This window comes from Chlorocebus sabaeus, chromosome 14, assembly GCF_047675955.1.
Source record: "Chlorocebus sabaeus isolate Y175 chromosome 14, mChlSab1.0.hap1, whole genome shotgun sequence".
Taxonomy (NCBI): Eukaryota; Metazoa; Chordata; class Mammalia; order Primates; family Cercopithecidae; genus Chlorocebus; species Chlorocebus sabaeus.
In genome coordinates, this window is record NC_132917.1 from 73,370,406 (window position 1) to 73,394,397 (window position 23,992).

The 23,992-nt window shown below is 39.2% G+C and overlaps 1 protein-coding gene across 6 annotated transcripts in view; it reads left to right on the forward strand.

Annotated features, from left to right (window-relative positions):
• ALMS1 (ALMS1 centrosome and basal body associated protein) overlaps positions 1–23,992 on the forward strand; it is a 228,773-nt gene that overhangs the window by 117,057 nt on the left and 87,724 nt on the right. The gene's annotated exons all lie outside the window — the stretch shown is intronic.

Consider the following 23,992-nt stretch of genomic DNA (forward strand, 5'->3'; position numbering starts at 1 on the left):
ACAGCTTCAATCTTGTCACTTGCTATTGGTCTATTCAGATTTTGGATTTATTCCTGGTTCAGTCATGATAGGTTACATGTATCTAGGAATATGTCCATTTCTTCTAGATTTTCCAATTTATTGGCATATGGTTGCTCATGGTGGCCACTAGTGATCCTTTGGATTTCTGCAGTATTGGTTGTGATGTCTCCTTTTTCATTTCTGATTTTATTTTATTTGGATTTTCTCTCTTTTTTTTTCTTAGTCTGGCTAACAGTTTGTTGGTTTTGTTTAACTTTTCAAAAAGCCAGCTTTTTGTTTCATTGATCTTTTGTATTTTTTTCATTTCATTTATTTCTGCTGTTTTATAGTTTTTGTCAGGGAATTCTGATATCTCTTTTAGCCTAGCCTTGGTGTCTGTTCCCATGTGATTTAGTTTTGATATTTGTCTCTTCAAAATCTCACATTGAAATTTGATCCCCAATATTAAAGGTTGGACCTAAAGAGAGAGGTTTGGGTTATGGGGGCAGATCCCTCATGAATGGCTCAGTGACCTCCCTGTGGTGATGAGTGAGTTCCGGCTTGTAGTTCACCCAAGAGCTGTTTGTTTAAAAAGTAATGACTCCCCTCCTCCCCACCTTCCACTTCTTTTCTCTTGCCATGTGATGTGGGCTCTCCCCTTCCACTTCTGCTGTGATTGGAAACTTCCTGAGTTCCTCGCCAGAAGCAGATGCTGGTTACACAGCCTGCAGAACTGTGAGCCAAATAAACCTTTTTACTTGGTAAATTAACCAGTATTAAGTATTAAGAATACTCAAGAATTCCTTAATAGCAATGCAAACACACTGAGACACCATGTGAGCTGAGATTTTTCTGGTTCTAAATATGATAAATAATTTTGGATTGTATTTCATAATGACATTTTATGAAATGACCAGTCTTGTTTAAATGCTATAGAGAAAGTTGATGTTTTTGTTTTAGCAGACAATGACCCAACTGGTTTCGGGTTAAAAATTCCAGCCAGCCTTCTGTACGTTGTTGTTCCAAGTCCATTCAGTTTTCCAAGGCTTTGCAGTGCTGTTCTGATCTGTCCTCCATGTGTGTGCCTAGTGACCCTTTTCTGGGTACTTTTATCCCTTTTCCATGTACTTTCTGTGACTACCTTGTGTCAGGGCCAAGTGACACAGGACAGAAGGAGAAAAAACCCACCAGGTGTGGTCACTCTTGAGACCACATTTCCTTTGGTGTAAGTTGAAGTTTTCCCTCCCTCAGAACTTTAGGCTCCTGCCAGCCTCTGTTACTGCTTGTACCATTGCCACCATGAGATTACTGGCATGCTATGACTAATATACAGAGATAAGGAAAAAGGGGATTCTGTATAGAGTATTGGGAGACCCTTCTTTCACTCCTGAAGCCTGAACTAAAAGCCTTCACCATGAAGTCTCTCTGTCTATGCTAATATCCACTTTTAGGTTTCAGGCTATGTTGAGTTCAGGCCAAGGAATGACAGAGGAAACGAAAATGATGGCAAACTCATTACCATTTTGTTGATATTTCAAATTTTATGATCTTCAGTCTGCCTGCTTCTGTTATTTTCCGGAGTCTTCCCATAGCTGCTCCATGTAGTCTGTCTAGGTTTTATAGCTCATCTCATCTAGGATTAGATATGCTAACCTGGAACTGGAACCACTTGTACTGTTTTTTGTTCACATTAACTGCATATGTGAGTTTCAGTTATTCCACATCCTTGCCAACACTGGATATTTCCAGTTATTTTTCATTTCAGTCATTCTAAATGTGAGTATGAAACAGTATGGTATTGTGATTTTTTTTTTTTTTTTTTTTTTTTTTTGAGACGGAGTCTCGCTCTGCCGCCCAGGCTGGAGTGCAGTGGCCGGATCTCAGCTCACTGCAAGCTCCGCCCCCCGGGTTTACGCCATTCTCCTGCCTCAGCCTCCCAAGTAGCTGGGACTACAGGCGCCCGCCACCTCGCCCGGCTAGTTTTTTGTATTTTTTAGTAGAGACGGGGTTTCACCGTGTCAGCCAGGATGGTCTCGATCTCCTGACCTCGTGATCCGCCCGTCTCAGCCTCCCAAAGTGCTGGGATTACAGGCTTGAGCCACCACGCCCGGCCGGTATTGTAATTTTAATTCGTATTTCTGTGATGACTAATGATGCTGAGCATCTTTTCTGTGCCTCTTGCCCATTTGCATGTTTTTATTTATGAAGTATCTGTTCACTTTTGTCTATTGGATTATTTGTCTCAGTATTATATAGGAAATTTTATAATATATTCCAGATACAAATCCTCTGTGTATTGTGAATATTTTCTCATAGTCTGTGGTGTGATTTTCATTTTCTTAATGGTGTCTTTGGGGAACAGAAAGCTTTAATTTTGATGAAATTCACTTTGGCTATTTTTTTTTAATGATTATTACTTTTTTGTGTCCTGATTAAGAAAATGTTGCCTAATCAAGTGTTGTAAAAGTTTTCTCGTGTATTTTCATGTAGAAATGTTATGGTTTTAACTTTGTGTTCCAGTCTGTGGTCTATTTCCAAATTTTCATTTGTAGTGTAAGTTATGCAGTTGAGGATCATTTTCTTCCCTAAGAATATTCTAGCACCACTTTTCAAAAATGATTATTTCCTTATTGAATTTAGCTGGAACCCTGGTCTAAATTAGTTGGCCTTATATATGTAGGTTTTAGAGTTTCTACTCTGTTTCTTTGTTCTTTTTATTTATCTTTACACCAGTACCACAATGTCTTGATTACTGTAGCTTTATAGTAAGTCTTGAAGTCAGATTATGTCCTCCAACCTTGTTTTTCTTTTCAAAATTATTTTTGCTATTTCAAGTCCTTTGCATTTTCATACAAATTTTAGAATAAGCGTACTGGGATTTTGTTGGGGATTGTATGGAATCTGTAGATCAATTTTGTAGATTGACATTTGAATTTTCAGTCTTCCTGTGCATGAACATGGTAAGGTTTTTATTCCCCACTTAAGTCATCTTTAATGTCTCCCAGTAACATACTGTAATTTTCAGTGTGTAGATTTTACTCATCTTTTACTAAATATATTCCTAAGTAGTTAATATACTATGGTATATGGTATTTTCAAATTTAAGTTTTCTTATTGTTCATTGCTTAAATATAGAAATACTGTTGTCATGCCACTTCGTAGGTCCCAACAAGTTAATTTTAATTTTAATTTGTTATTCTTTGGGTCAGAGCTTTCATGCCTACTGTGGGATGTTTTAGGGCAATGAGTGCTGTAGAGAATTTATGCAAGGCAAAAGTTCCAGTGGTTGAAATATATCTATTTGTTCTCTGTTTTATGTTCAGTAACTCCTCTAAGATTTCAAGAGTTTCTTGTTTAAATTTACTGGGATCCTCAGGTGTAGTCTATTCTTCATACATGATCATTTCACTAGGGAACAGAGCAGTTTTACTCCTTCCTTTGCAATTATCATGCCTTTTATTTCTTTTTCTTGCCTAATGCGCTGGCTAGAACATTGAATATGATACCAAAAAAAGCAGTAAAAGCAGACATCTTGCCCTGGTCCCTGTTCTTGGAGGGTAGAAGAGTAGATTTAGTGTTTCATCATTAAGTTTAATATTACCTGTAGATTTTTAATGGATGCCTTTTACCAGGTTGAGGATGTTTTCTAAGTTTGCTGTGAGTTTTATCATGAATGGGTATTTAATTTTTCTAATGGTTTTCCTGCTCTATGGATATGATCATACATGTTTTCTCCTTTTTTCTATTGATGTAGTGAATTACATTGGTCCAGTTGATCAACTGTATTGTTGAAATGGTCATCTTTACTGAATTTTTATCTGCTTGTTTAATCAGCATTTGAAAACAGCATGTATTTCCAGTTATGTTTGTGTATTTTCTGTTTCTCCTTGAGATCTTCTTTGGAGTACTTTGTGGGGAGGGAAACAATCATGAAGTTATAGAAAAGGTAAATATGGCACAAGGAACTTCTCTTTCTCCTTAGTTATTTGGAAATAAGTTGTTGACCTGCTGCACAATCACTTTCGTGTAATATATTCTCATTTCCTATAAAAGGACATTCTCATATTACCATAATAAAGCCATGAGAATTAGGAAATTCATACTAGTGCATTACAGACATTATTTAGATTTCTCCAGTTCTCCCAGTAATGTCTTTTATAACAAAAGGAAGCAGTTCAGAATCATCTGTTGCATTTAGTTATCGTGTATCTTCCATTTCGTTTAGTCTGGAACAATTCTTTAGTCTTTTCTTAAGTTTCATGATGTTGACACTTCTGAAGATTACAATGCAGTTGTGTTGTGGAGTGTCCCTCAATTTGGTTTCTCTGATGTTTCCTCATGATTACATTCAGGTTAGTTATCTTAGGGAGGAAAATCAAAGAAGTAACGTTGAATTTTACTCATTACATCCTATGAAGTGTCATGCAATTTTAATTTGTCCTCTTGTTGACAGTTATCACTTTAAAACTCAATAAGGTTGTGACTATTAGGTACCTTTACTCAATAAGGTTGTGGCTGTTAGGTACCTTTACTCAATAAGGTTGTGGCTGTTAGGTGCCTTTATCATTTTAAAACTCAATAAGGTGGCTGTTAGGTACCTTTACTCAATAAGGTTGTGACTGTTAGGTATCTTTACTCAATAAGGTTGTGGCTGTTAGGTGCCTTTATCATTTTAAAACTCAATAAGGTTGGGGCTGTTAGGTACCTTTTCATCCCACAGTAGGCATGAAAGCTCTTAGGCACCTTAATACCCCAAACAAGCTACTCTTTTCCCTTTTGTAATTAAGTGTTTTATGGAAAGGTACATTTAAATTATGTAAACATCTTATTCCTCAGCAAATGTACTTATTTGTTTATTTATATCTGTACAGAATCTTTTTTATTTTATTCAATGACTTATGATCTATTGCTACCTTTTTTCTTTTTAACTTGTTATTTGAAAATACATATAGACTCACAAGAAAAATATGTGACTCACGAGAGGTTACAAAAATAGCCAAGGGAGGTCCGCACTCAGCTTCTCCATTGGTAATGTCTTACATAATTATAATGCATTATCAAAACCAGTAAATTGATATTGGCACAATACAGTCAACTGGACTAGACGTTAATCAGATTTCACAAGTTTTTGCATGCACTCAGTTATTCTAATGGATATGTGTATGATTCTGTAAAATTTAATCACATGTATAGCTTCATGTAACCACCATCATAATCAAGATACAGAAGTGCTCTGTCACTGTGAAGGAATTCCCTTGTGCCTCCCCTTTTCTAGTCACACCCCGTTCCCTCAACCCAGCCTTCTTTAACCCCCGAAAGCCAGTGATTACTGTATAATTTTGTCATTTTGAGAAGTTATGTAGATGGAATCCAACATGTTATATAGGTGGAATATAACATGTAAACTTTGAGTTGTATTTTTCTTACTCAGCGTACTGACCTGGAGATCCATTCAACTTGTGTGTATCAGTAGTTAATTTCCTTGTATTGCTCAGTATTCCATTATATGGAATTTATACAGTGTGTTTATCCATTCACCTGTTGAAGGACATCGTTTCCAATGCTTATTACTAATAAAACTGTTATGAACATTCATGTACTTTCTTTTTTATATACTTTAAGCATGTGCAGAACGTGCAGGTGTGTTACATAGGTATACATGTGCCATGGTGGTTTGCTGTACCCATCAACTCATCATCTACATTTGGTATTTCTCCTAATGTTCTGTCTCCCCTTGTCTCCCACCCCTTGACAGGCCCCAGTATGTGATGTTCCCCTCCCTGTGCCCATATGTTCTCAACTCCCACTTATGAGTGAGAACATGCAGTGTTTGGTTTTCTGTCCCTGTGTTAGTTTGCTGAGAATGATGGTTTCTAGCTTCATCCATGTCCCTCCAAAGGACATGAACGCATTCTTTCTTATGGCTGCATAGTATTACATGGTGTATATGTGCCACATTTTCTTTATCCAGTCTAACATTGATGGGGATTTGGGTTGGTTCCAAGTCTTTGCTGTTGTGAATAATGCTGCAATAAACATACATGTGCATGCGTCTTTATAGTAGAATCATTTATAATCCTTGGGGTATATACCCAGTTATGGGATTGCTGGATCAAATGGTATTTCTAGTTCTAGATCCTTGAGGAATCACCACACTGCCTTCCACAATGGTTGAACTAATTTGCACTCCCACCAACAGTGTAAAAGCATTCCTGTTTCTCCACACCCTTTCCAGCATCTGTTGTTTCCAGACTTTTTAATGATTGCCATTCTAACTGGCATGAGATGGTTTCTCATTGTGGATTTGATTTGCATTTCTCTAATGACCAGTGATGATGAGCTTTTTTTCATGTTTGTTGGCTGCATAAATGTCTTCTTTTGAAAAGTGTCTGTTTATATACTTCGCTCACTTTTTGATGGGGTTGTTTTTTTCTTGTAAATTTGTTTAAGTTCCTTGTTTTCATTCTTAAGTAAATTAAGTTTCTTTGATTTTCATTCTTTTGCATTTGCTGAGGAGTGTTTTACTTCCAATTATGTGGATCTCAGCCCTTTTTCAGATGCATAGATTGCAAAAATTTTCTACCATTCTGTAGGTTGCCTGTTCACTCTAATGATAGTTTCTTTTGCTGTGCAGAAGCTCTTTAGTTTAATTAGATCTCATTTGTCAATATTGGCTTTCGTTGCCATTGCTTTTGGTATTTTAGTCATGAACTCTTTGCCCATGGTATTGCCTAGGTTTTTTTCTAGGGTTTTTATGGTTTTAGGTCTTATGTTTAAGTCTTTAATCCATCTTGAGTTAATTTTTGTATAAGGTATAAGGAAGGGATCCTGTTTCAGTTTTCTGCATATGGCTAGCCAGGTTTCCCAACACCATTTATTAAATAGGGAGTCCTTTCTCTATTGTTTGTTTTTGTTAGGTTTGTCAGAGATCAGATGGTTGTAGATGTGTGGTGTTATTTTTGAAGCCCCTGCTCTGTTCCATTGGTCTATGTATCAGTTTTGGTACCAGTACCATGCTGTTTTGGTTCCTGTAGTCTTGTAGTATAGTTTGAAGTCTGATATTATGATGCCTCCAGCTTTGTTCTTTTTGCTTAGGATTGTCTTGGCTATACGGGCTCTTTTTTGGTTCTATATGAAATTTAAAGTCATTTTTTCTAATTCTGTGAAGAAAGTCAATGGTAGCTTGATGAGGATAGCATTGAATCTATAAATTACTTTGGACAGTATGGCCATTTCACAATATTGATTCTTCCGATCCATGAGCATGGAATGTTTTCCATTTGTTTGTGTCCTCTTATTTCCTTGAGCAGTGGTTTGTAGTTCTCCTTGAAGAGGTCCTTCGCATCCATCGAATGTTGTATTCCTTGGTATTTTATTCTGTTTGTAAGAATTGTGAATGGGAGTTTGCTCATGATTTGGCTCTCTATTATTGGTGTAGAGGAATGCTTGTGATTTTTGCACATTGATTTTGTATCCTGAGACTTTGCTGAAGTTGCCTATCAGCTTAAGGAGTTTTTGGGCTGAGATGGTGGGGTTTTCTAAATATTATACAATCATGTCATCTGCAAACAGAGATAATTTGACTTCCTCTCTTCCTATTTGAATATGCTTTATTTCTTTCTCTTGCCTAATTGCCCTGGCCAGAACTTCCAATACTATGTTGAATAGGAGTGGTGAGAGAGGCCATCCTTGTGTTGTGTCAGTTTTCAAAGGGAATGCTTACAGCTTTTGCCCATTCAGTATGATATTGGCTGTGGGTTTGTCACAAATAGCTCTTATTTTTTTTGAGATATGTTCAGTCAATACCTAGTTTATTGAGTGTTTTTATCATGAAGGGGTGTTGAATTTTATTGAAGGCCTTTTCTGCATCTGTTGAGATAATCATGTGTTTTTTTGTTATTGGTTCTGTTTATGTGATGGATTACATTTATTGATTTGTGTGTGTTGAACCAGCCTTACATACCAGGGATGAAGCCAACTTGATCTTGGTGGGTAAGCTTTTTAATGTGCTGCTGGATTCGTTTTGCCAGTAGTTTATTGAGGATTTTTGCATCAATGTTTATCAGGGATATTGGCCTGAAATTTTCTTTTTTGTTGTGTCTCTGCCAGGTTTTGGTATCAGGATGATGCTGGCCTCATAAAATGGGTTAGGGAGGAGTCCCTCTTTTTCTGTTGTTTGGAATAGTTTCAGAAGGAATGGTACCAGCTCCTCTTTGTACCTCTGGTAGAATTCAGCTGTGAATCCATCTGGTCCTGGGCTTTTCTTGGTTGGTAGGCTATTACTGCCTCAATTTCAGACTTGTCATTGGTCTATTCAGGGATTTGACTTCTTCCTGGTTTAGTCTTGGGAGAGTGTAAGTGTCCAGGAATTTATCCATTTCTTCTAGATTTTCTAGTTTATTTGCTTAGAGGTGTTTATAGTATTCTGTGATGGTAGTTTGTATTTCTATGGGATCGGTGGTGATCTCCCCTTTATCATTTTTTATTGTGTCTATTTGATTCTTCTCTCTTTTCTTCTTTATTATTCTGGCTAGGGTCTACCTATTTTGTTAATCGTTTCAAAAAACCAACTCCTGGATTCATTGATTTTTTTTTTTTTTTCCTTTGGAAAGGGTTTTTCAAAAGTGTCTCTATCTCCTTCAGTTCTGCTCTGATCTTAGTTATTTCTTGTCTTCTGCTAGCTTTTGAATTTGCTTTCGCTTCTCTAGTTATTTTAATTGTGATGTTAGAGTGTCAATTTTAGATCTTTCCTGCTTTTTCCTGTGGTAATTTAGTGTTATAAATTTCCCTCTGAACACTGCTTTAAATGTGTCCCAGAGATTCTGGTACATTGTGTCTTTGTTCTCATTGTTTTCATATAACTTATTTATTTCTGCCTTAATTTCGTTATTTACCCAGTAGTCATTCAGGAGCAGGTTATTCAGTTTCCATGTAGTTGTGCAGTTTTGAGTGAGCTTCCCTCCTTCCTTCCTTCCTTCCTTCCTTCCTTCCTTCCTTCCTTCCTCCCTCCCTCCCTCCCTCCCTCCCTCCCTCCCTCCCTCCCTCCCGCAGGTTATTCAGTTTCCATGTGTTGTGTGGTTTTGTGTGAGTTAGTTCCCTCCCTCCCTTCCTCCCTTCCTCCCTCCCTCCCTTTCTTTTTATACCAAGTCTCGCTCTGTCACCCAGGCTGCAGTGCAGTGGTGCAATCTCAGCTCACTGCAAGCTCTGCCTCCTGGGTTCACGCCATTCTCCTGCCTCAGCCTCCCAAGTAGCTGGGACTATAGGCGCCCGCCACCACGCCTGGCTAATTTCTTTTTGTATTTTTAGTAGAGATGGAGTTTCACTGTGTTAGCCAGTATGGTCTTGATCTCCTGACCTCATAATCCACCCGCCTCGGACCCCAAAATGCTGGGATTACAGGCGTGAGTCACCGCACCCGTCCAAGTGAGTTTCTTAGTCCTGAGTTCTAATTTGATTTCACTGTGGTCTGAGAGACTGTTTGTTATGATTTTCATTCTTTTGCATTTGCTGAGGAGTGTTTTACTTCCAATTATGTTGTCAATTTTAGAATAAGTGCTATGTAGTACTGAGAAGAATGTATATTCTGTTTATTTGGGATATAGAGTTCTGTAGATGTCTATTAGGTCTGCTTGGTCCAGAGCTGAGTTCAAGTCCTGAATATCCTTGTTAATGTTCTGTTATTGATTTGTCTAATATTGACAATGGGGCATTAAAATCTCCCACTATTACCATGTGGGAGTCTAGGTCTCTTCGTAGGTCTCTAAGAACTTGCTTTATGAATCTGGGTGCTCTTGTATTGGGCGCATATATATTTAGGATAGTTAGCTCTTCTTGTTGCATTGATCCCTTTACTATTATGTAATGCCCTTCTTTTTCTTTTTTTATCTTTGTTAGTGTAAAGTCTGTTTTATCAGAGACTAGGATTTCAACCCGTTTTTTGTTTTTTGTTTGTTTGTTTGTTTGTTTTTTTTGCTTGTTTGTTTGGCTTTCCATTTGCTTGGTAAATCTTCCTCCATCCCTTTATTTTGAACCTATGTGTGTCTTTGCACGTGAGATGGGTCTGCTGAATACAGCACACCAGTGGGTCTTGACTCTATCCAGTTTGCCAGTCTGTGCATTTTAATTGGGGCGTGTAGCTCGTTTACATTTAAGGTTACTATTGTTAGGTGTGAATTTGATCTTGTCATTATGATGCTAGCTGGTTATTTTGCCCATTAGTTGATGTAGTTTCTTCATAGAGTTGATGGTCTTTACATTTTTTTTTTTCTTTTTGCAGTGGCTGGTACTGGTTTTGCCTTGCCATATTTGGTGCTTCCTTCAGGAACTCTTGTAAGGCAGGCCAGGTGGTGACAAAATCCCTCAGCATTTGCATGTCTGTAAAGGATTTTATTTCTCCTTCACGTATGATGCTTAGTTTGACTGGATATGAAATTCTGAGTTGAAAATTCTTTTCTTGAAGAATATTGAATATTGGCCCCCACTCTTTTCTGCCATGTAGGGTTTCTGCCGAGAGATCTGCTATTAGTCTGATGGGCTTCCCTTTGTGGGTAACCCGACCTTTCTCTCTGGCTGCCCTTAATATTTTTTCCGTCATTTCAACCTTGGTGAATCTGACGATTATGTGTTTTGGGGTTGCTCTTTTTGAGGAGTATCTTTGTGGTGTTCTCTGTATTTCCTGAATTTGAATGTTGTCCTCTCTTACTAGGTTGGGGAAGTTCTCGTGGATAATATGCTGAAGAGTGTTTTCCAACTTGGTTCCATTCTCCCCGTCACTTTCAGGTACACCAATCAAACGTAGGCTTGGTCTTTTCACATAGTCCCATATTTCTTGGAGGCTTTGTTTGTTCCTTTTCATTCTTTTTTCTCTAATCTTGTGTTCACACTTTATTTCATTAAGTTGATCTTTAGTCTCTGATATCCTTTCTTCCGGTTGATTGATTCAGCTATTGATACTTGTGTATGCTTCTCAAATTTCTCGTGCTGTGTTTTTCAGCTCCATCAGGTCATTTATGTTCATCTCTAAACTAGTTATTCTAGTTAGCAATTCCTCTAACCTTTTATCAAGATTCGTAGTTTCCTTGCATTGTGTTAGAACATGCTCCTTTAGCTTGGAGGAGTTTGTTATTACCCATCTTCTAAAACCTACTTCTGTCAATTCGTCAAACTCATTCTCCATCCAGTTTTGTTGCTGGTGAGAGTTGTGATCCTTTGGAGGAGAAGAGGCATTCTGGTTTTTGGAATTTTCAGCCTTTTTGCACTGTTTTTTCCTCATCTTTGTGGATTTATCTACCTTTGGTCTTTACTGTTGGTGAACTTCAGATGGAGTTTTTGTGTGGTCGTTCTTTTTGTTGATGTTGATGCTTGTGCTTTCTGTTTGTTAGTTTTCCTTCTAACAGTCAGGCCTCTCTGCTGCAGGTCTGCTGGAGTTTGCTGGGGGTCCACTCCAGACCCTGTTTGCCTGGGTATCACCAATGGGGGCTGCAGAACAGCAAAGCTTGCTGCGTTCTCCTACCTCTGGAAGTTTCGTCCCAGAGGGGCATCCACTAGATGCCAGCCAGGGCTCTCCTGTGTGAGGTTTCTGTTGACCTCTGCTGGGAGGTGTCTCCCCACCAGGAGGCATGGGGGTCAGGGACCCACTTGTGGAGGCAGTCTGTCCCTTAGCAGAGCTCTAGGGCTATACTAGAAGATCTGCTGCTCTATTCAGAGCTGGCAGGCAGGAACGTTTAAGTCTGCTGAAGCTGCGCCCACAGCTGCCCCTTGCCCCAGGTGCTCTGTCCCAGGGAGATTGGAATTTTAGCTATAAGCACCTGACTGGGGCAGCTGCCTTTCTTTCAGAGATGCCCTGCCCAGAAAGGAGGAATCTAGACAGGCAGTCTGGCTACAGTGGCTTTGCCGTGCTGCGTTGGGCTCCACCCAGTCTGAAATTCCTGGCAGCTTTGTTTACACTATGAGGGGAAAACTCCCTACTCAAGCCTCAGTAATGGTGGACGTCCCTCCCCTCACAAAGCTGGAGCATCCCAGGTCGACTTAACGCTATTGTGCTGGCAGTGAGAATTTCAAGCCAGTGGATTTTAGCATGCTGGACTCCTTGGGGGTGGGATCCACTGAGCTAGACCACTTGCCTCCCTGGCTTCAGCCCCCTTTCCAGAGGAGTGAACGGTTCTGTCTTGCTGGCATTCCAGGCGCCACTGGGGTATGAAAAAAAAACTCCTGCAACTATCTCAGTGTCTGCCCAAATGGCAGCCCAGTTTTGTGCTTGAAACCCAGGGCCCTGGTGGCATAGGCACCCAAGGGAATCTCCTGGTCTGTGGGTTTCGAAGACCGTGGGAAAAGCGTAGTATCTGGGCCGGAATGCACTATTCCTTGCAGCACAGTCCCTCATGGCTTCCCTTGGCTAGGGGAGGGAGTTCCCCAACCCCTTGTGCTTGCCAAGTGATGCAACACCCCACCCTGCTGCTGCTCACCCTCTGTGGGCTGTACCCACTGTCTAAGCAGTCTCAATGAGATGAACTGGATACCTCAGTTGAAAATGCAGAAATCACCTGCCTTCTGTGTTGGCCTTGCTAGAAGCTGCAGACTGGTGCTGTTCTATTTGGCCATCTTGCCTGGGAATCCCTCATGTATTTGTTATTACATGACCGTAAGTTTTTTATTTCTCTATGACAGTGGGTCTCAACTAGGAGTGATTTTACCCCTCAGGGAACATGAGAAATGTCTGAAGACATTTTTGATTGTAGTGACTAGGAAAGAGATGCTACTGGTGTCTAGTAAATAAAAGACAGAGGTGCTGTGGAATATCCTAGAATGCACAAGACAGTCCTCCATAACAAAGAATTGTTTCAAAATGTCAGTGCTGAGGTTGAGAAACTGCACTGGGATTAATACCCAGGAGTGTGATTATTGGGTTATATGTAAGTATATGTTTAATTTTATAGGAAACTGCCAGAGTGTTTTCCAGAGTGGTTATAACATTTTGTATTTCCAATAACTATGTATGAGAGATCAAGTTCCTCCACATCCTCATCAGCATTTATACTGTCAGTATTTATTTTTTAATTTTTTTGAGATGGAGTCTCACTCTGTCACCCAGGCTGGAGTGCAGTAGTGCGATCTTCGCTCAGTAGCACGATTTCGGCTCAATGCAACCTCCGCCTCCTGCGTTTAAGCGATTCTCTTGCCTCATCGTCCTGAGTAGCTGGTACTACAGGTGCACACCACCACACCCGGCTAGTTTTTGTATTTTCAGTAGAGATGGGGTTTCACCATATTGGTCAGGCTGGTCTTGAACTCCTGACCTTGTGATCCCCCCACCTTGACCTCCCAAAGTGCTGGGATTACAGGCATGAGGTACCATGCCTGTCCACTGTCAGATTTTTTTTTTTTAATTTAGCCTTCCTGGTTGGTATATAGGGGTTATCTCATTATTGCTTTAATTTGCATTTCTCTACTACTGACAATGAACATTTTTTAATATGCCCGTTTACTATCTATATATTTTCTATTAAAATTGTTTTGCTCATTTTCTAATTGCATTTTTTTTTTTTTTACTGTTGAATTTAGAGAATCTTTATATATTCTGGATACAAATTCTTTATTAGATTTCAGTCTTGCAAATTTTTACATTATACAAAACCAAGTTTTCTTATTCTGTTTATTGTTACTATTGTAATTTGTTTTGATGCTCCAAATACAGATTTGGTGGCCAGTGGCAGCCCCTTCAAGCTGGCTCTGTATCCTTTTCATACGTCCCCGTCATCTTTTGATCATGTCTTTGCTTTCTGGCACAAGATATTTCAGGCTCATCTTATACTTTCCTTCTCCAGCTCTGGAATCAGCCAGTTCTCCAAGAAGCCTGTTCTTCCAGTGGAATGTGCTATTTAGAGGCTAGGATTTAAACACTAGGCATATGTGTTGCTACTGGGTTGCTCTCAGCCCTACACTTATTTACATTAATATTTATTTCTCTGTCTGTATATATTAAAAACCATATGTTCATCTAATTTTTATTTTACTTTTTTCTTTGTTTCTGTAACTTTCATATCTAATAGTGAGTAACCTCACTTCCCGTATGCTTTATATAACGAATATTCTCATCTCTTGCCAACCTCTCCCCAGCAAGGATGACCCTAATTCTCCACTTGGATTCAAACACTTTATTCAGTCTGTCCCCTTGCATGGGTGCTCTTTTCACCCTGCCTGGGCTTTGGCATTCCATGCTAGACCACTCCTCAACATGTATACCACCCCTCCCTACTTGGTCTCTAACTTTCCCGTGTCAGAATGCTCATCACCCTCAACATATGGACACTCTCCCCATGCCACTTAGGTTCTGACTCCCCATGCTGAACTACCCCCTCACATGGATTTCTTCCTAATACTGCATAGGCTCATGACACCTCACATTGGTCTCCCCTCTACTTGAATGCCTTTATCTTGCTTAGGATTTGACTCATGATGCCAGGCTACACCATGTAGATAGCCTCCTCACTCAGGTTCTGACATTCAAGGTCAGACTGACTCCTTTCATCCTGCTTGAGTAGTGACTCACCACACTGCCCTTACCCTGTATGACACGTTTCTCATCCTGCAGGAAATCTGACTTTCCAACCTAGGCTATCTCTCTGTGTAGTTATTTTCCTTCTCTACTGCAGCTCTGCCACTCCATGTAAGGACACCCCAGTGTGGAGACACCTACCTCATTCTGCTTGGGCTCTAACTCTACATGTCTGGTGGGCCTCCCTCTTCATGGAAGCCCTCCTTATCCTGATTTGGTGTTTTTATTGCACACTAGGCCACACCTCTGCAAAGATTGTCTCCTTGCCCTGCTTGAATTCTAATACTCTGTGCTATGACACTTCTTTACATGGGCACCTTCCTTACCCTAATGAAATTCTGATACCTTGCTCTAGCCCGTTGTCATTCCATTTGCTACAGATTCCCGCCTTGTTCTGCCCACCTAATGGTTTTAAAATTCAATTGTTTGGGATGGGAAAGACAAAAGAAAGGGAGAATAGAAACACAGGAGAGGGGAGAGAGAATAGGAAGCTTATTTTTTATCACTTTATGATTAATATATCTTTTCTATCCTTTACTTTCAACTTATCTGTGACCTCACAGTAAAGTGCATCACTTGTCAATGTCATATAGTTGAATGTTATTCATTTTTAATGTCTGTTAATCTTTATCTTATAACTGAGATATTTAGTTCATTTACATTTAATATAATTATTGAGCTAGTTGATTTTACTATCCTTTATTATTTTAGGTTAATTAATTATTTTTATTCCGTGTTATTTTCTCTGTTGGCTTGTTTTACTGTTTTTCCTTTTAGTGGTTATCCTAGAGATTATAATATACTTCCTTGACTTTACAGTTTACCTTAAGTTAGTACTTTTTCCACTTTATGAGCAGCAAAGTCTCTTATGACAGTTGAACTCTATTTACTCCTCGTATTTTTGCTTTTGTTGTCATATATATATTTCTGTTCTACATGTTCTAAATCCCACAAGACATTATTATTGTTGCTTTGAGCAAACAACATTCTTTTCCATATGTATCTATATAGGAAATATAAAACAAAGTAAAATATGTATATATACACAAGGGTGTATGTATGTATGTGTACATGTATATATTTACACACACACACACACACACACCCTTTAAGTGTTCTACATTATTTCTAGCAGTTCTGTACTATGTTGGATCATTTTCCTTCAGCCTAAAAAAAATTTCCTTTGGTATTTGCTGAAGTCTTCTGGGGATTATCTTAGTTTTTATTTTTTGGTTTAAAAAAATGTATTTCCGTTGGTTATAGAATTATAGGTTTTTATTTCAGCACTTTAAAGAGCTACTATCTTTGTTGAAAGGCCAAGTGTCTTTTTTTTTTTTTTTGAGACAGAGTCTTGCTCTTTCGCCCAGGCTGGAGTACAGTGGCATGATCGCTGCTCACTGCAAGCTCTGCCTCCCGGGTTCATGCCATTCTCCTGCCTCAGCCTCCCAAGTAACTGGGACTACAGGTGCCTGCCACCATACCTGGCTAATTTTTTGTATTTTTTAGTAGAGAAGGGGTTTCACTGTATTAGCCAGGATGGTCTCGATCTCCTGACCTCGTGATCCATCCGCATCGGCCTCCCAAAGTGCTGGGATTACAGGCGTGAGCCACCATGCCTGGCCCGAGTGTCATTCTTGTTTTTGCACTTTTGAGATTCAGCAGTTTGGCTTTGATGCCCCAAGAGTTGGTTTTTCTTTGTATTCTTTGTGTTCACTGAGCTTCTTAACTCAGTAGATTAAGTCTTTTACCTGTTTTGGAGAATTCTTACCCATTAACTCATAAATATTGTTTCTGCACACTTGTCTCTTCTCCTAGGAGTAAAATTACACTATATTGGATTATATGTCTCTGCCGCATGAGTCTCTTATACTGGCATCTGTTCATTCTTTTTCTCTTCGGTAGTTTTCTGTAGACTTTTTGAATTTACAAATTAGTTTTACACAATGTCTATTTGCTTCTACTACCATTGAATCAAATTTCAGATAATGTATTTTTTATTCTGAAATATTCGTTTCTTTTTTTAATAGATTGTAGTTTTCTGTTGAGATTTTCCATATTTTATCTACTTCCCTTTATCTTTTGCTCTGAATATATTAATAATCATTTTGAAGTCTTTTTGTGCTAACTTGTAGCTAACTCCCCTGTAAATCAGTTTTTCTTGTCTACTTTTTCTCTCAATTTTTGGTCAGTTTTTCCTCTTTCATATGTTACATAATGTTTTGTGTGTTGAATATTGTAAATAAGAGGATAATAGAGATTGAGGATATTTGCACGTAGAGGGACTAGAAAAACAAGAGCAAGCCAATCCCTAAGCTAACAGAAGAAAATAAATAGCCAAAATTAGAGCTGAACTGAATGAAATTGAGATGCAAAAATCCATGCAAAAGATTAACTAAATCAAAAATTGATTCTTCCAAAGAATAAACAAGATTGACAGACCACTAACTAAGTTGTTAAAGAAAAAAGACAAAATAAGTACAATCAGAAATGACAAAGGTGACACTATGACTGACTCCACAGAAATACACAAACACATACACACACACACACACACACTCAGAGACTATTATGAACACCTATTCACACAAAAACTAGGAAACCTAGGAGAAATGGATAAATTCCTAGAAATATACAGCCTCCCAAGATTGAGCCAGGAAGAAATGGAAATCATGAACAGACCAATAATGCGTTCTGAAATTGAGTCAGTAATAAAAAACTTCTTCACAACAAAAGAAACCATCAGCATAGTAAGTGAACAACCTACAGAATGGGACAAAATATTTGTAAACTGTGCATGCAACAAAGGTCTAATATCCAGAATCTGTAAGGGACTTAAACAGTTCAACAAGCAAAAAGAACCATATTTTAAAAATGGGCAAAGGACATGAACAGACACTTCTCAAAAGAAGACATACTTGCGGCCAACAAATATATGAAAAAATGCTCCACATCACTAATCATTCAAGAAGTGCAAATCAAAACCACAATGAGATACCATCTCATGTTAATCAGAATGGCTACTTATAAAAAGTAAAAAAATAACAGATGTTGGTGAGGTTGCAGAAGAAAGGGAAGGCTTGTATAGTGTTGGTGGGAACATAACTTAGTTCAGCCACTGGGGAAAACTGTGGAGATTCCTTAAAGAGCTTAAAACAGAACTGCCATTCAACTCAACGGCCCCATTACTGGGTATATACCCAAAACAAAATAAATCATTCTACTGAAAAAAACACATATAATCAATTTTCATCGTATTATTGCTATTCACAATAGCAAAGACATGAAATTTTAAAAAAAAAATTTTTACTTTAAGCCTGACAGGTCTTTGGTTTTTCAACAATTAAATATTGTAAGAGCTCAGTTCAGGCTTTCAGATGTTTGAATTCAGCTCTTTAAACTCTTTGCCCTCACAGCTGTAGAATATGGTAAATGTTGTAAGGAGGACACGAGTCAAGTATTTGTTGCAGTTACACTTTCTCAAGGGAAATTCATTTCATTAGTACTCTTGCAAATAATTTTACTGTTTTTCTCACTCAGCCCCTTTCTTGGGGTTGGCCCTTCTGACTTTTGACTGAGTGTAGTGAGTCTTTAATTCCTTACCTTTAAAAGTTCTCTTCCTCAAGCATTAGTTATTAAGCCCCCTGCCTTAAGCAGGTACAACATTTGGCAAATGTTTTAAGGAGAAGAGCTGATGTGTGTTTGTCCCAGGCCTCTCCATCTAGTGGAACTTGATCTCTTGTAGTGCCATGAGTATGAATGAGATTTCAGTCTATTACTCTGACTGAGGCCCAGCCTCCCATACCACCCCAACACTCAGGAAATGTCTTGTGGGGGAAATCAGATGGATATCCTGCTAGATTCCATCATGTCACACCATCATGACAGCCTTCATGTTCTTCAAAAGCTCGGTGATTTCTCTTTGTCAGTAGATTATGTCTACCTACACCAAACCCTTGCCTAGAATCACCAAATTCCTCTCTCTAGCATGTTAATTGGTAATATTTCCTCATTGTTTCTATAGCTGTAAGACTTTTTTTAAAAAATATGATTTTTATAATTCATTCATTTTGTTTGTTTGTTAAAGTAGGAGTGATGGTATATGGCTCCCTACCTCATCCTACTTGGAAATGGAAGACCCATTTAGATCACCCTTAACTTCTCTCTATAATATATTAATAGTATTCTATATAAAGTTCTTGCATCTTTTATTATACTTTATTAGGTATTTGATATTTTTGGTACTATTTTTATGACATACTTTTTAGATTTTAATTTTATAACTTCTATGATAAAGAAAAATCTAATGGACTTAAAAATTTGATCTTGTGTCTGGCAAATTTTCTAAAAAGTTACATCCTAGTAAGTTACATGTAGATTCTTTTGGATTTTTCTATGTACTCAATTATATCAAATATGAAAAGTAGCTATTCTTTCTTTCTCATCCATACCTCTTCTTTTTTCCTGCCTTACTGCTAATACTATTTAACACCTTACTAAAATATTGAATAGAAGTGGTAAGAGTTGGCATCCTTATTTTGTTCCTGATCTCACAGGCAATATTTTCAACATTCTACTAGTAAACACAATGATTGCTTTAGGGTATTTTGTAGTTTCTCTTTGCTGTGAGTTTTTGTCATGCATAATTACTGAGTTTTATTAAATGCTGTCTCCGCCTATATTGATATGGTCATGTGTGTTTCTCCTTTATTCTGTTGAGGTAGGTGGTTAATTTTTTTTTTTAAATTTATTTATTATTATTATACTTTAAGTTGTAGGGTACATGTGCATAACGTGCAGGTTTGTTACATATGTATACTTGTGCCATGTTGGTGTGCTGCACCCATCAACTCATCATTTACATCAGGTATAACTCCCAATGCAATCCCTCCCCCCTCCCCCCTCCCCATGATAGGCCCCGGTGTGTGATGTTCCCCTTCCCGCGTCCAAGTGATCTCATTGTTCAGTTCCCACCTATGAGTGAGAACATGCGGTGTTTGGTTTTCTGTTCCTGTGATAGTTTGCTAAGAATGATGGTTTCCAGCTGCATCCATGTCCCTCCAAAGGACACAAACTCATCCTTTTTTATGGCTGCATAGTATTCCATGGTGTATATGTGCCACATTTTCTTAATCCAATCTGTCACTGATGGACATTTGGGTTGATTCCAAGTCTTTGCTATTGTGAATAGTGCTGCAATAAACATACGTGTGCATGTGTCTTTATAGCAGCATAATTTATAATCCTTTGGGTATATACCCAGTAATGGGATGGCTGGGTCATATGGTACATCTAGTTCTAGATCCTTGAGGAATCGCCATACTGTTTTCCATAATGGTTGAACTAGTTTACATTTAAGAATGTTGAATATTGGTCTCCACTCTCTTCTGGCTTGTAGAGTTTCTGCCGAGAGATCTGCTGTTAGTCTGATGGGCTTCCTTTTATGGGTAACCCGACCTTTCTCTCTGGCTGCCCTTAAGATTTTTTCCTTCATTTCAACTTTGGTGAATCTGGCAATTACGTGTCTTGGAGTTGCTCTTCTCGAGGAGTATCTTTGTGGCGTTCTCTGTATTTCCTGGATTTGAATGTTGGCCTGCCCTACTAGGTTGGGGAAGTTCTCCTGGATGATATCCTGAAGAGTGTTTTCCAACTTGGTTCCATTTTCCCCCTCACTTTCAGGCACCCCAATCAGACGTAGATTTGGTCTTTTTACATAATCCCATACTTCTTGCAGGCTTTGTTCATTTCTTTTTCTTCTTTTTTCTTTTGGTTTCTCTTCTTGCTTCATTTCATTCATTTGATCCTCAATCGCTGATACTCTTTCTTCCAGTTGATCGAGTCGGTTACTGAAGCTTGTGCATTTGTCACGTATTTCTCATGTCATGGTTTTCATCTCTTTCATTTAGTTTATGACCTTCTCTGCATTAATTACTCTAGCCATCAATTCTTCCACTTTTTTTTCAAGATTTTTAGTTTCTTTGCGCTGGGTACGTAATTCCTCCTTTAACTCTGAGAAATTTGATGGACTGAAGCCTTCTTCTCTCATCTCGTCGAAGTCATTCTCTGTCCAGCTTTGATCCGTTGCTGGCGATGAGCTGCGCTCCTTTGCCGGGGGAGATACGCTCTTATTTTTTGAATTTCCAGCTTTTCTGCCCTGCTTTTTCCCCATCTTTGTGGTTTTATCTGCCTCTGGTCTTTGATGATGGTGATGTACTGATGGGGTTTTGGTGTAGGTGTCCTTCCTGTTTGATAGTTTTCCTTCTAACAGTCAGGACCCTCAGCTGTAGGTCTGTTGGAGATTGCTTGACGTCCACTCCAGACCCTGTTTGCCTGGGTATCAGCAGCAGGGGCTGCAGAAGATAGAATATTTCTGAACAGCGAGTGTACCTGTCTGATTCTTGCTTTGGAAGCTTCCTCTCAGGGGTGTACTCCACTGTGTGAGGTGTGGGGTGTCGGTCTGCCCCTGGTGGGGGATGTCTCCCAGTTAGGCTACTCAGGGGTCAGGGACCCACTTGAGCAGGCAGTCTGTCCCTTCTCAGATCTCAGCCTCCATGTTGGGAGATCCACTGCTCTCTTCAAAGCTGTCAGAGTCGTTTGCGTCTGCAGAGGTTTCTGCTGCGTTTGTTATTGTTTACTGTGCCCTGTCCCCAGAGGTGGAGTCTACAGAGACAGGCAGGTTTCCTTGAGCTGCTGTGAGCTCCACCCAGTTCGAGCTTCCCAGCAGCTTTGTTTACCTACTTAAGCCTCAGCAATGGCGGGCGCCCCTCCCCCAGCCTCGCTGCTGCCTTGCTGGTAGATCACAGACTGCTGTGCTAGCAATGAGGGAGGCTCCGTGGGTGTGGGACCCTCCCGGCCAGGTGTGGGATATGATCTCCTGGTGTGCCTGTTTGCTTAAAGCGCAGTATTGGGGTGGGAGTTACCCAATTTTCCAGGTGTTGTGTGTCTCAGTTCCCCTGGCTAGGAAAAGGGATTCCCTTCCCCCTTGCGCTTCCCAGGTGAGGCAATGCCTCGCCCTGCTTCAGCTCTGGCTGGTCGGGCTGCAGCAGCTGACCAGCACCGATCGTCCGGCACTCCCCAGTGAGATGAACCCAGTACCTCAGTTGAAAATGCAGAAATCACCGGTCTTCTGTGTCGCTCGCGCTGGGAGTTGGAGACTGTTTTTTTTTTTTTTTTTTTTAAATGTTAACTCATCTTGTATTCCTGGGGTAAACTATCATGATAGAGATTCAACTACACACAAATGTATATGTGTGTAAAATGAGAGCAAGCACACAGCATACACACACATGTGCTACATTTTGTTGTCTAACATTTTCTTTAGGATTTTTGTATTTATGTTCATAAGGGGAATTGACATTTTTGTTTCTTTTCTCATAACTGTCCTTTTCAATTAGTGAATGGTAGGCGTATAGTATAGACTCAAAAGTTCTACTTCTGTGATATATTCTAGATATTACTCTAATATAATACAACATTATTCTCTTCTTGAAACTTTATTTTCAAGTGATTTTTTTGAAAGTTTTATTCTTTTTTTTTTTTTTTTTTTTTTTCTTATAGAGACAAGGTCTTGCTCTGTTACCCTGGCTCTGGAGTGCAGTGGTGCAGTCATGGCTCACTGCTGCCTCAAACTTTTGGTCTCAAGCAATCCTTCTGTCTCAGTCTCCTCAGTTGCTGGGACTATAGGCGCATGCCACTGTGCCTATTTTTTTTATGTTTTGTAGAGATGGTCTTGCCACATTGCCCAGGGTGGTCACTTAACTCCTGGGCTCAAGTGATCCTCCTGCCTCAGCCTCCCAAAGTACTGGGATCATAGGTATGAATCACTATGCCAGGCCTTATTTTCAAGTAATTTTAGAGTTACAGAAAAGATAAACATATAATAGAGTTCCTTATACCTCTCTCTTAGCTTCTCCTGTTGTTAACATCTTTTTTTTTTTTTCATTTTATTTTTATCTTTATTTTTTTGGAGACAGAGTTTCGCTCTTGTCGCCCAAGTTGGAAAGCAATGGCGCGATCTTGGCTCACTGAAACCCCTGCCCCCTGATTTCAGGCGATTCTCCTGCCTCAGCCTACCAAGTAGCTGGGATTACAGGCATGCACCACCCCCGCCTGTCTAATTTTTGTATTATTAGTAGAGACGGGGTTTCACCATGTTGGCCAGGCTTGACCTCAGGTGATCCACCCACCTCGGCCTCCCAAAATACTGGGATTACAGGCATGAGCTACTGCGCCCGACCTATTTTTTTATTTTTAAACTTTTAGGTTCAGGGGATACATGTTCCAGTTTGTTCTATAGGTAAACTCGTGTCGTGGGGGTTTGTTTTACAGGTTATGTCACCACCCAGGTACTAAGCCTAGTACCCACTAGTTTTTTTTTTTCTGTTTCTCTCCCCCGTCCCTCCACCCTCAAGTAGGCCCCAGTGTCTGTTGTTCCCCTCTCTGTATCCATGACTTCTCATCATTTAGCTCCCACTTATAAATGTGAGGATGCAGTATTTGATTTTCTGTTCCTGCATTAGTTTGCTAAGGATAATGACCTGCAGCTTCATCCATATTCTGCAGAAGACATGATCTTGTTCTTTTATATGGCTGCATAGTATTCCATGGTGTAAATGTACCACATTTTCTTTATCCAGTTTGTCATTTATGGAGCATTTAAGTTGGTTCATGTATTTGTTATTGTGAATAGTACTATAATGAACATTTGTGTGCGTGTGTCTTTATGGTAGAATGATTTATATTTCTTAGGGTATGTACACAGCAATGGATTGCTGAGTCAAATGGTAGTTTTGTCTTTAGCTCTCTGAGGAATTGCCACACTGCTTTCTACAGTGGTTGAACTAATTTACACTCCCACAAACAGTGTACAGCTACTCCCTTTTCTCTGCAACCTTGACAGCATCTGTTATATTTTGACTTTTTTATAACAGCCATTCTGATTGGTGTGAAATGGTATCTCATTGTGGTTTTGATTTGCATTTATGTAATCAGTGATATTGAGCTTTTTTCTTATGCGTGGTGGCCACATATATATCTTTTTAAAAATGTCTGTTCATATCCTTTGCCCACTAGGTTGCTTATAAATGCTGGATACTAAACCTTTATCAGATGCATAGTTTGCAAATATTTTCTTCCATTCTGTAGGTTGTCTGTTTACTCTGTTGATAATTTTGCTTTTGCTATGCAGAAGCTCTTACATTTAATGAGATCCCATTTGTTAGCTTTTGCTTTCGTTGCAATTGCTTTTGTGTCTTCATTGTGGAATTGCCCATTCCTGTGTCTGGAATGGCATTGCCTAGGTTGCATATGTAGTATCCACATCATCACTGGTGATGTTAACTGATCACTTGGATAAGGCAGTGCTTGCTAGGTGTCTCCACCATGGAAATACGTTACTATTTTTCCCTTCTTATACTCTGTGTTTTGAAATCCAGTCACTCA